Consider the following 9,268-nt stretch of genomic DNA (forward strand, 5'->3'; position numbering starts at 1 on the left):
AGGAGAGAGGGGATGGGGCAGTGTGATGAGGGCTATGAGGGGTGTATGATCAGGATTAAAGTGAATAAATTATTTAATAAGAAAAATTTCAAAAATGTTATTTAGTCACTTCCTTTGTGAAACAGCTCAGTGTTATGGTAGAGTCCCCAGTGCAGTGACAAAAAAATACTACCAGGGAAAAGATAGTAAAATTGGAACTAGGGAGGTCTAGAATTGAAATAGGTAGAAGTATATATAGAAAGAATATATGAAAATTGTTTACTTCTTTTGCACGTGTTCCATGAAAGTAAAACTAAATGATCAAGAAAACAAAATGACTCTTCTTTTCAATGTCTGTCATTGGGTATTTGGCTTTGCCTATTTTAATATGATGATAGCCAAAGGAATAACAAGCTATTCTGAAAAAAATATATAGGATAGGGATGCGCCCAACAATATACATTCTTTCTCTAAAATGCAACAATGACACAGCTATGAAAACTCAAAGCACACAATATCATAATTCAGTGGTGTGTAGTCATACCAGGAAGTCAAATAGTATGATGAATTGACTGTGCTATACATTTTCAGCTCTGCAAGAGGTGGTAATTCATTCTAAAAAGGAAAGGCATGCATTCTGAGTTTATATTGGTATTACTTTGTTCCTGAATAATTGGACACATTAGTGTGTCAAGCTAGGAGACCCGATCTATGTGATTTGAAATTGATGCAGAATTACAAGATTTGAGAGATATGGTAAAAGTTGACTCACCCAGAACCCAGTATATAAAATTTATTGGAAGATGCTGATAACAGCAAAATAAAAGCAATAGCTTAAAGTCTGTGAATAAAGCCATTATCTAGAATACAAAACATCTTACAAATTCTGATCTTATTATTGTGTAGTGTATTGAAAAGGAATAACAAATAGGTATAAACTGCCATGATCTCATTATTTTCATCTTTCCCATTATGTCTTAAGGAGTCAGAGATTTATGCTTATATCAGCCAATTTTTAGTTATTAACAAGATCTATACAAAATTATTATACTCTTCACTACTCCTATGAATTCAACTTCTATTGATCCACAGTATTTCAAATTCTCAAATTTCACCTGTAAGTGAACTATTTTAACAACAGTTCAGAGTATCCACGTGCAATAGACATCAGAAACAATCACCGTTAATAATAGCATTCCTAGTTAAATACTTTATATTATAATTCTCAGAATCAAAACATGGAGAAAAAAACTGAACAATCGGGCCTTCATTAAGAAAGAAGAACCACGCTAAGGTAAAAAGAGAGGAGAGAGGGAGAGAGGGGAGAGAGAGAGAGAGAGAGAGAGAGAGAGAGAGAGAGAGAGAGAGAGGGAGAGGGAGAGGGAGAGGGAGAGGGAGAGGGAGAGGGAGAGGGGAGAGGGGAGAGGGAGACAGAGAGGGAGGGAGACAGAGAGACAGAGAGACAGAGAGATAGAGAGACAGAGAGACAGAGAGAGAGAAGCAAGGGGATGCTCTGTCTAAACCTCACTAGAGATTATTCGGGATTTGATTTTAGGTGACTGGCTCGTGTTAAAGGACCTTCCTGTCAGAAGAAATTGAAAATTGTTGCTCATGGATTTCTGTGGGATATATGTTCTCAATTCATTATAAGTAACTACCAAATGGGACAATTTTTTTTTGCTCAATACTATAAGAGAGGTCAAAAGGGGGAACAGAAAAGTGGTGAAGATATGAGATGAGACATTGCTGAGATAAGGGGGTATGAATATCTAGTCTTCTGAATACACAAATAGCCTTGACAAATAAGTAAATGCAGATAAGCCACTGAAAGATATATGAAAAAAACTTTTAAGTATTTTGGAAAGAACATTAAACTCTCATATAAGTAGATTTGTTTAAAGTTGGTTAAGGGGACTGGACAAATGGCTTAGTAGTAAACGAGTAATAAAACTTTCTACTTTAGCAGTAGAGTTGAGTTCAGTTTCCAGGATTCTTGGCAGCTTACACTTTCCTGTAAGTCCATTTATAAGGTATCCTAAGACCTGCCTTCCAGATTACATAGGCACTACACACATGTAGTACAGAGACAGACAAAGAGGCACATGGACACACACACATAGAGAAATTAATGAAAAGAAAAGATTGCTCAAATTCATTACTGAGGGAAATATGAAATGCAAATTATGGTATGTTTACAGATGTTTCTAGTTTTGTTTCTTTAATTCATATAAATTAGTCTAACTGGGACTTCCTAACACTTTTTAACTTTCTTTGCAAACATGATTTTAATAGCATAAAATATTAGGTTCCATTATGGAAGCTTTCCCTCCTCCTTCCTCTTCCCTGTCCTCTTGACTCATTTTGTACCCTTCCATGCCCATAACTTTTATTTCCCCTTTCATATCAAATATGTCCATTGGCCCTTGTTTTCCATTCTCTTTGTGTGTTTTCTTATAGACTTTCAAACCAGTATACACTGTTGTACCACTGTGTGTACATTCATATAGACATTCAAAATCTGCTTAGAAAAGAACTTGTGATTTTTGTGTTTCTAAGAATAAGCTACCTAACTTAATATAGTACTTTCCAGTTGTATTTATTTTCTTTCAATATTTCTAACTTCATTTTCTTTACTGCTGAACTATGTGTGTGTGTGTGTGTGTGTATGAATGATGCAGCTATAAACATAAGTATACCAATATAATTAAAAATTATTTCCAAAAAGTATTATCTAATGGGTTAGTATTTGATTTCTTTTATGCTCACATATTGCTTCAGAAGCAAAAGGTGATAGGAAGTAAGACTATCTTTCTAATTTAACAATTTGCTGGACAGTCTCAAATACTACCGAAGCTTTGTTCTCATAATTTCCTTCACAGATGAGCATTTAAAGTTATATCCATCCTAAAATGGTTGTGATTATTTTGTTCCTCAAGAGGTACTCACTAGTAAATTTGGTAAACACAAGCTGAAACATATATATGGCTGTCTGGAAACATAGATAACCAGAAATTTCAATCCATTTTTTAACCTCAAACCATTGGGATGAAGTTGTTCATTAGCAAAGACACTTTGGAATTAATCCAATGATAAAAGAATGTTCTTGAGAAGATCTTAATTGGAAGAGTGATATTCAGGGATTTGTTAAATTGCACTTATGGGATTGCAGTGGAAAAGGTTTTAATTTGTTTGGCAAAGGTGAGCTTTCAGAGAGCTTTATTTAATGGCTGCCACATTAACAGGAGTTACAAACTTTATTTTATCCTCTTGCAACTTGTTAATTGGAGGCCTAATAAATTGGTGCAATGGAAATAATGTTATTGTTACGGAATGATATGAACCCTTTGTTATTCTGCTTTATGGTTGCTATGGTAACAGCAGAAAATTAATTATATAACAATAAATTTGCCTTTCTGGAAAACATACCAAACTAATTACCCAATTGTAGCCTCTGCTTGATACTTAGTAATTACTAATTATACAGCAAGCTTGTAAAATTTAAATTATTCCAAATTTCCAAGATTTATGTTTATACATAGTTTGTTTATCTGATATTGCTGACATACTATCCAACTGAGGATCATAATTCAGATGAATTGTCTCAAGATTGACTCTTTGTCTCAAAGAATTTCCTAATCAACATACATGATGTTGAGATGGGATATATTGAGTCACAAAGGAAAGATTATTACATCCATCTCCAATATTACATACAAACTTCACATTAAAATATCTTTCTCTATCATTTTGTCTGAAGGACATATTGCAAAAAATTGTAAGCTTCCTATAAATATGCCAAAAGAATGTAACCAATAATTTTACTTCATAGTGATCATTATACATTTAGGTAACGATTTTTCATATTCTTTAAGAAAAAAATAATTTCTTGATTTATTTCCAACTATTTAAACTACACAGACAAATTTTTACAACCTCATTCACTTTGCCACAATTTGGTGACTCTCTACTGACCCACCAGGCTCTAATTGAGAGGTGCAAACAAACTGTGGCCCTTTAGAGTAATCTCTATGTTAAAAGAAGCTTCTTTGTGTTAGGCATGTGGTGATGTGATAGAGAAATGTCCACCATAGGTTACAATGTGTTAACACTTTTCACCAGTGAGTGGTGCTGTTGAGTTCTTGCTATCACCACCAGTTTTTTTTATATGGAAAAAAATGATTTTTGTATCCACAGTTGTAATTACAGGTTAGTATGTATAGATTCTTGTCTCTCTGTGTCATATCTACTTTGTACACATACAAACTAATATAACTAGCTATTTCTTTGTCAAAAAACATAGGATGCCTGTAATCTTGTCCAGCTCTTATTGAAATGTAACATTCATACTCTCAGATATTTGGAAATAAAGAAAAATATGCTGCTATGTGTGCATGTACATGAAAATGTGTGTGTATAGATAGAGAGAGAGAGAGAGAGAGAGAGAGAGAGAGACTCCTGAATAAAATTGCTCTCTTTGTTTGAGGATGAGGGAAACTTAAATAAACTGTGCTCTTTTCCTTTTTTCTACTTTTTTTTAATTCTATGGAATATTCTTTCTTGCAGCAAAGAAAAGAATTAGGATCCAAAGTAATCTTCTTCTTCTTCTTCTTCTTCTTCTTCTTCTTCTTCTTCTTCTTCTTCTTCTTCTTCTTCTTCTTCTTCTTCTTCTTCTTCTTCTTCTTCTTCTACTTCTTCTTCTTCTTCTTCTTCTTCTTCTACTTCTTCTTCTTCTTCTTCTTCTTCTTCTTCTTCTTCTTCTTCTTCTACTTCTTCTTCTTTTTTTGTCTGTGATTAACGTGTATCAAACAGGCTCTTCTGCCAAAAAGCTCTTAACCCTGGCTAAAATTAAAACAAAGAATAAACAAACAGCAGTTTAAGGAGTCTTGGATCAGGCAAAGAAGTTGGCATTCGAAGTGCCAGGTTCCTAAAGAGAATGGAAAAAAAGGTGCTAAAATTTTTAAATTTGCCATGCTTTTGGTTTTTTGTTTTGTTTTGATTTGGTTTTTCCATTCTAGACATGTAAAGTTCCCAGGTTAGGACAAAGAAGCTGAACAAAATGTACTGTAACGTAAATATTTTCCAGATTCACTAGGATAGAAATGGCAAACTATTAACTGACATGGGTACCAAGGCAATAAGATACTTAAGGTGCCAACTTGAGTAAGAAAAGGGTCAGAGAAATCAAGTAATGAAGTTACACCTAATATACATTGAACCTCTGCATTTTTCCAACTCCTATCACTTGCCTGAATTGAAAATTAATTAATAAAAAACATTCAGGCAATTTGGAAAGAAATTTAAAATCAACAAAACTAAATGTTGGTTTTATAGATCTAAGTTAAAGGAATAAAAATCAATTCCTTCTATCCACCAAAATGAAAAATATTTAAAGGACTTCTCATTTAAGGCCACTGAAAACATATCCTGTAACTATAAGAACCAAGTCAGAAGAGATCATCTATGCCAAAGCCTAAAGCCATCCAAAAGATTTGAACCAAATTGGATCAAGGCAATCTGTTTATAAAACATATACTTAATAGTTGAATAAATTACCTCTGGGCAAAGGCAAAATTACTAAAACTATATTTTTATCATTGCCCACAATAATTGACATTCAGTTGATATCAGTCTCAGAACGGAATACATATCACAGAATGAAGCAGTGTTAATCTGCATTTCCCTGACTGCTAAGGATGTTGAACATTTGTTAAAGTGTTTATCAGCCAATTGTATTTCCTTCTTTAGTAACTTTCTGTTCATTTCCTAAGCCTATTTTTATTTATAATAAACTACTTTAATATTTATGATTCTACTCCATGAAGGAAGTTATAAAAGTACCAACAGGTGTACAATTTGCTCCAATGACACTGTCAGAAAATTCACAGAGTTGTAAAGTCCTACCAGGATATCACAGAACTGTCTAACATCTTATCAGTGCGCTTCTAGTATAACGAAGCCAAACAGTCAGTTAAATGCATTCTTCTTGTGTTGTACAGGATCTGTAGATTCTCCTAGGCAACCCTCATCTGGAATTTTTGTGGCCTGAATCACAATGAGCTATTTTCTTTTCTTTTTTTTTTTTTCCATTTCTTATAAAGGACAACATTTAATTGAGGCTGGCTTACAAGTTCAGAGGTTCAGTCCAGTATCATCAAGGCAGGATCATGGCAGCCTACAGGCAGGCCTGGTGCAGAAAGAACTGAGAATTCAACATCTTCATCTGAAGGCTGCTAGCAGAATACTTGCTTCTAGACAGCTAGGATGAGGACTTTTTTATTGCATAGTTTTTTATTTACATATCAAGTGTTATGTCTTTTCCCAATCAATCCCCCAACATATACCCCATCCCTCCTCCTCCTGCTTCTGTGAGGGAATTCCCTTACCCACACACCCAGTCCTGCTTCCTGGCCCTGGAATTCTTCTACAATGGGGCATAGAGCATTCACAGGACCAAGGGCCTCTCCTCCTATTCGTGCCTGACAAGGATGTCCTCTGCTACATATGTGGCTGGAGCCATGGGTCTCTCATGTGTACTCTCTGGTTGGTGGTTTAGTTCATGGGAGGTCTGAGGGGTCTGGTTGATTGATATTATTGTTCTTCCTATGGGGTTGCAAACCCCTTCAGCTCCTTCAGTCCTTTCTCTAATTCCTCCACTAGGGACCCCATGTTGGCTGCCAGATTCTGCCTCTGTGTTTGTCAGGCTCTGGTAGAACCTTTCCTGAGACAGTTGTATCAGGCTCCTGTCAGCAAGCACTTCTTCGCATCCACAACAATGTCTGGGTTTGGTGATGGTATATGGGATGGATCCCCAGTGGGGGAAATCTCTAGATGACTTTTCCTTCAGTTTCTTCTCCACACTTTGTCTCTGTATTATCTCCCATGAGTATTTTGTTACCCCTTCTAAGAAGGATTGAAGCATCCACACTTTGGTCTTCCATGATCTTGAGCTTCAGATGGTTTGTAAATTGTATCTTGCATATTCAGTGACTGCATACCGTGTATGTTCTTTTGTAACTGGGAGATCTCACTCAGAATGATGTTTTCTAGTCCCAACCATTTGCCTAAAATTTCATAAAGTCATTATTTTTTAAAAGCTGAGTAGTATTCCATTGTGTAAATGTATCACATTTTCTGTATCCATTTCTCTGTTGAAGGACATATGTGTGGTTTTTCTTCTGCTTATTATAAATAAGGCTGCTTCTTGAGTTGTTTGTATATGTTCAGATATAGGGTTGATAAAGATCTTTTCCCAATCTTTTGGTTGTTGTTTTTTCCTGTTGACAGGGTCCTTTGCCTTACAGAAGCTTTGCAATTTTATGACATTTGTCAATTCTTGATCTCAGAACATAAGCCATTGGTGTTTTATTCAGGAGCCTTTCCCTGTGCCCATGTATTTGAGGCTCTTCCCCACTTTCCCTTCTAGAAATTGAACAAAACCATCCAGGATCTAAACAATAAAGTAATCACAAAGGGAGACAAGTCTGGAGATAGGAATCCTAGGAAAGAAATAAGAAATCATATATGTGAGCATCAGCAACATAATACAAGAAATGGAAGAGAGAATCTCAAGTGCAGAAGATTCCATCAAAAACATGGAAACAATAATCAAAGAAAATGCAAAATGCAAAAAGATCCTAACTCAAAACATCCAGGAAATCCAGAACACAATGAGAAGACAAAACCTAAAGATAATAAGTATAAATGAGAATGAAGACTTTCAAGTTAAAGGGCCAGTAAATATCTTCAACAAAATTATAGAAGAAAACTTCCCTAACCTAAAGAGAGAGGTGGCCATGAACATACAAGAGGCCTACAGAACTCCAGATAGACTGGACCAGAAAAGAAATTCCTCCTAACACATAATAATCAGAACAACAAATGCACTACATAAGGATAGAATATTAAAAGCAGTAAGGGAAAAAGGTCAAGTAACATATAAAGGCAAACCTATTAGAATTACAACAGACTTCTCACCAAAGACTATGAAAGCCAGAAGGTCATGGACAGATGTTATACAGAACCTAAGAGAAAACAAATGCCATGAGTATAGGCTACTATACTCAGCAAAACTCTCATTTATCATAGATGGAAAAACTAAAGTATTCCATGACAAAACCAAATTCACACAATATCTTTCCATGGATCCAGCCCTTCAAGATTAATAAAGGAAAAACTCCAACATAAGGAGGGACAAGATGCCCTAGAAAAGGTAAGAAACTAATTGTTCAACAAAACTAAAAGAAGATAGCTGCAAGAACAGAATCCCAACTATAACAACAACAAAAAAATTAACAGGATTGCCTCTTAATATCTCTTAATGTCAATGGACTCAAATCCCCAATAAAAAGAAATAGACTAAAAAGTTGGCTACATAAACAGGACCCAACATTTTGCTGCATACGGGAAATGCACCTCAGGGACAAAGACAGACACTACCTCAGAGTAAAAGGCTGGAAAACAATTTTCAAAGCAAATGGTCTGAAGAAACAAGCTGGTGTAGCCATTCTAATATCAAATAAAATCGACATTCAACACAAAGTTATGAAAAAAGACAAGGAAGGGCACTTTATACTGGTAAAAATCTACCAAGATAAACTCTCATTTAAGAATATCTATGCTCCAAATGCAAGTGAATCCATATTCATTAAAGAAACTTTAGTAAAGCTCAAAGGACACATTGCAAAACACACTAATAGGAGAACACAGCAGAGACGAGAACACCCCACTCTCATCAATGGACAGATCCTGGAAACAGAAACTAAACAGAGACACAGTGAAACTAGCAAAAGTTATGAAACAAGTGGATTTAATAGATAACTACAGAATATTTTAGCCTAAAACAAAAGGATATAACTTCTTCTCAGCACCTCATGCTACCTTCTCCAAAACTGACCATATAATTGGTCACAAAACAGGCATCAACAGATACAAAAATATTGAAATTATCCCATGCATCCTATCAGATCACCAAGGACTAATGCTGATCTTCAATAACAATATAAATAATAGAAATCTAACATTCACATGGAAGCTGGACAACACTCTACTCAATGATTCTTTGGTCAATGATGAAATAAAGAAAAATAAACAGATTAAAGACTTCTTAGAGTTTAATGAAAATGAAGCCACTACACAACCAAACTTATGGAACACAATGAAAGCATTTCTAAGAGGAAAACTCATAGCTTTGAGTGCCTCCAAAAGGAAACTAGAGAGAACACACACTAGCAGCCTGACAGCACACCTTGAAGCTCTAGAACTAAAGGAAGCAAATTCACCAAAGAGGAGA

The sequence above is a fragment of the Mus musculus genome, chromosome 16, assembly GCF_000001635.26.
Source record: "Mus musculus strain C57BL/6J chromosome 16, GRCm38.p6 C57BL/6J".
NCBI lineage: Eukaryota > Metazoa > Chordata > Mammalia > Rodentia > Muridae > Mus > Mus musculus.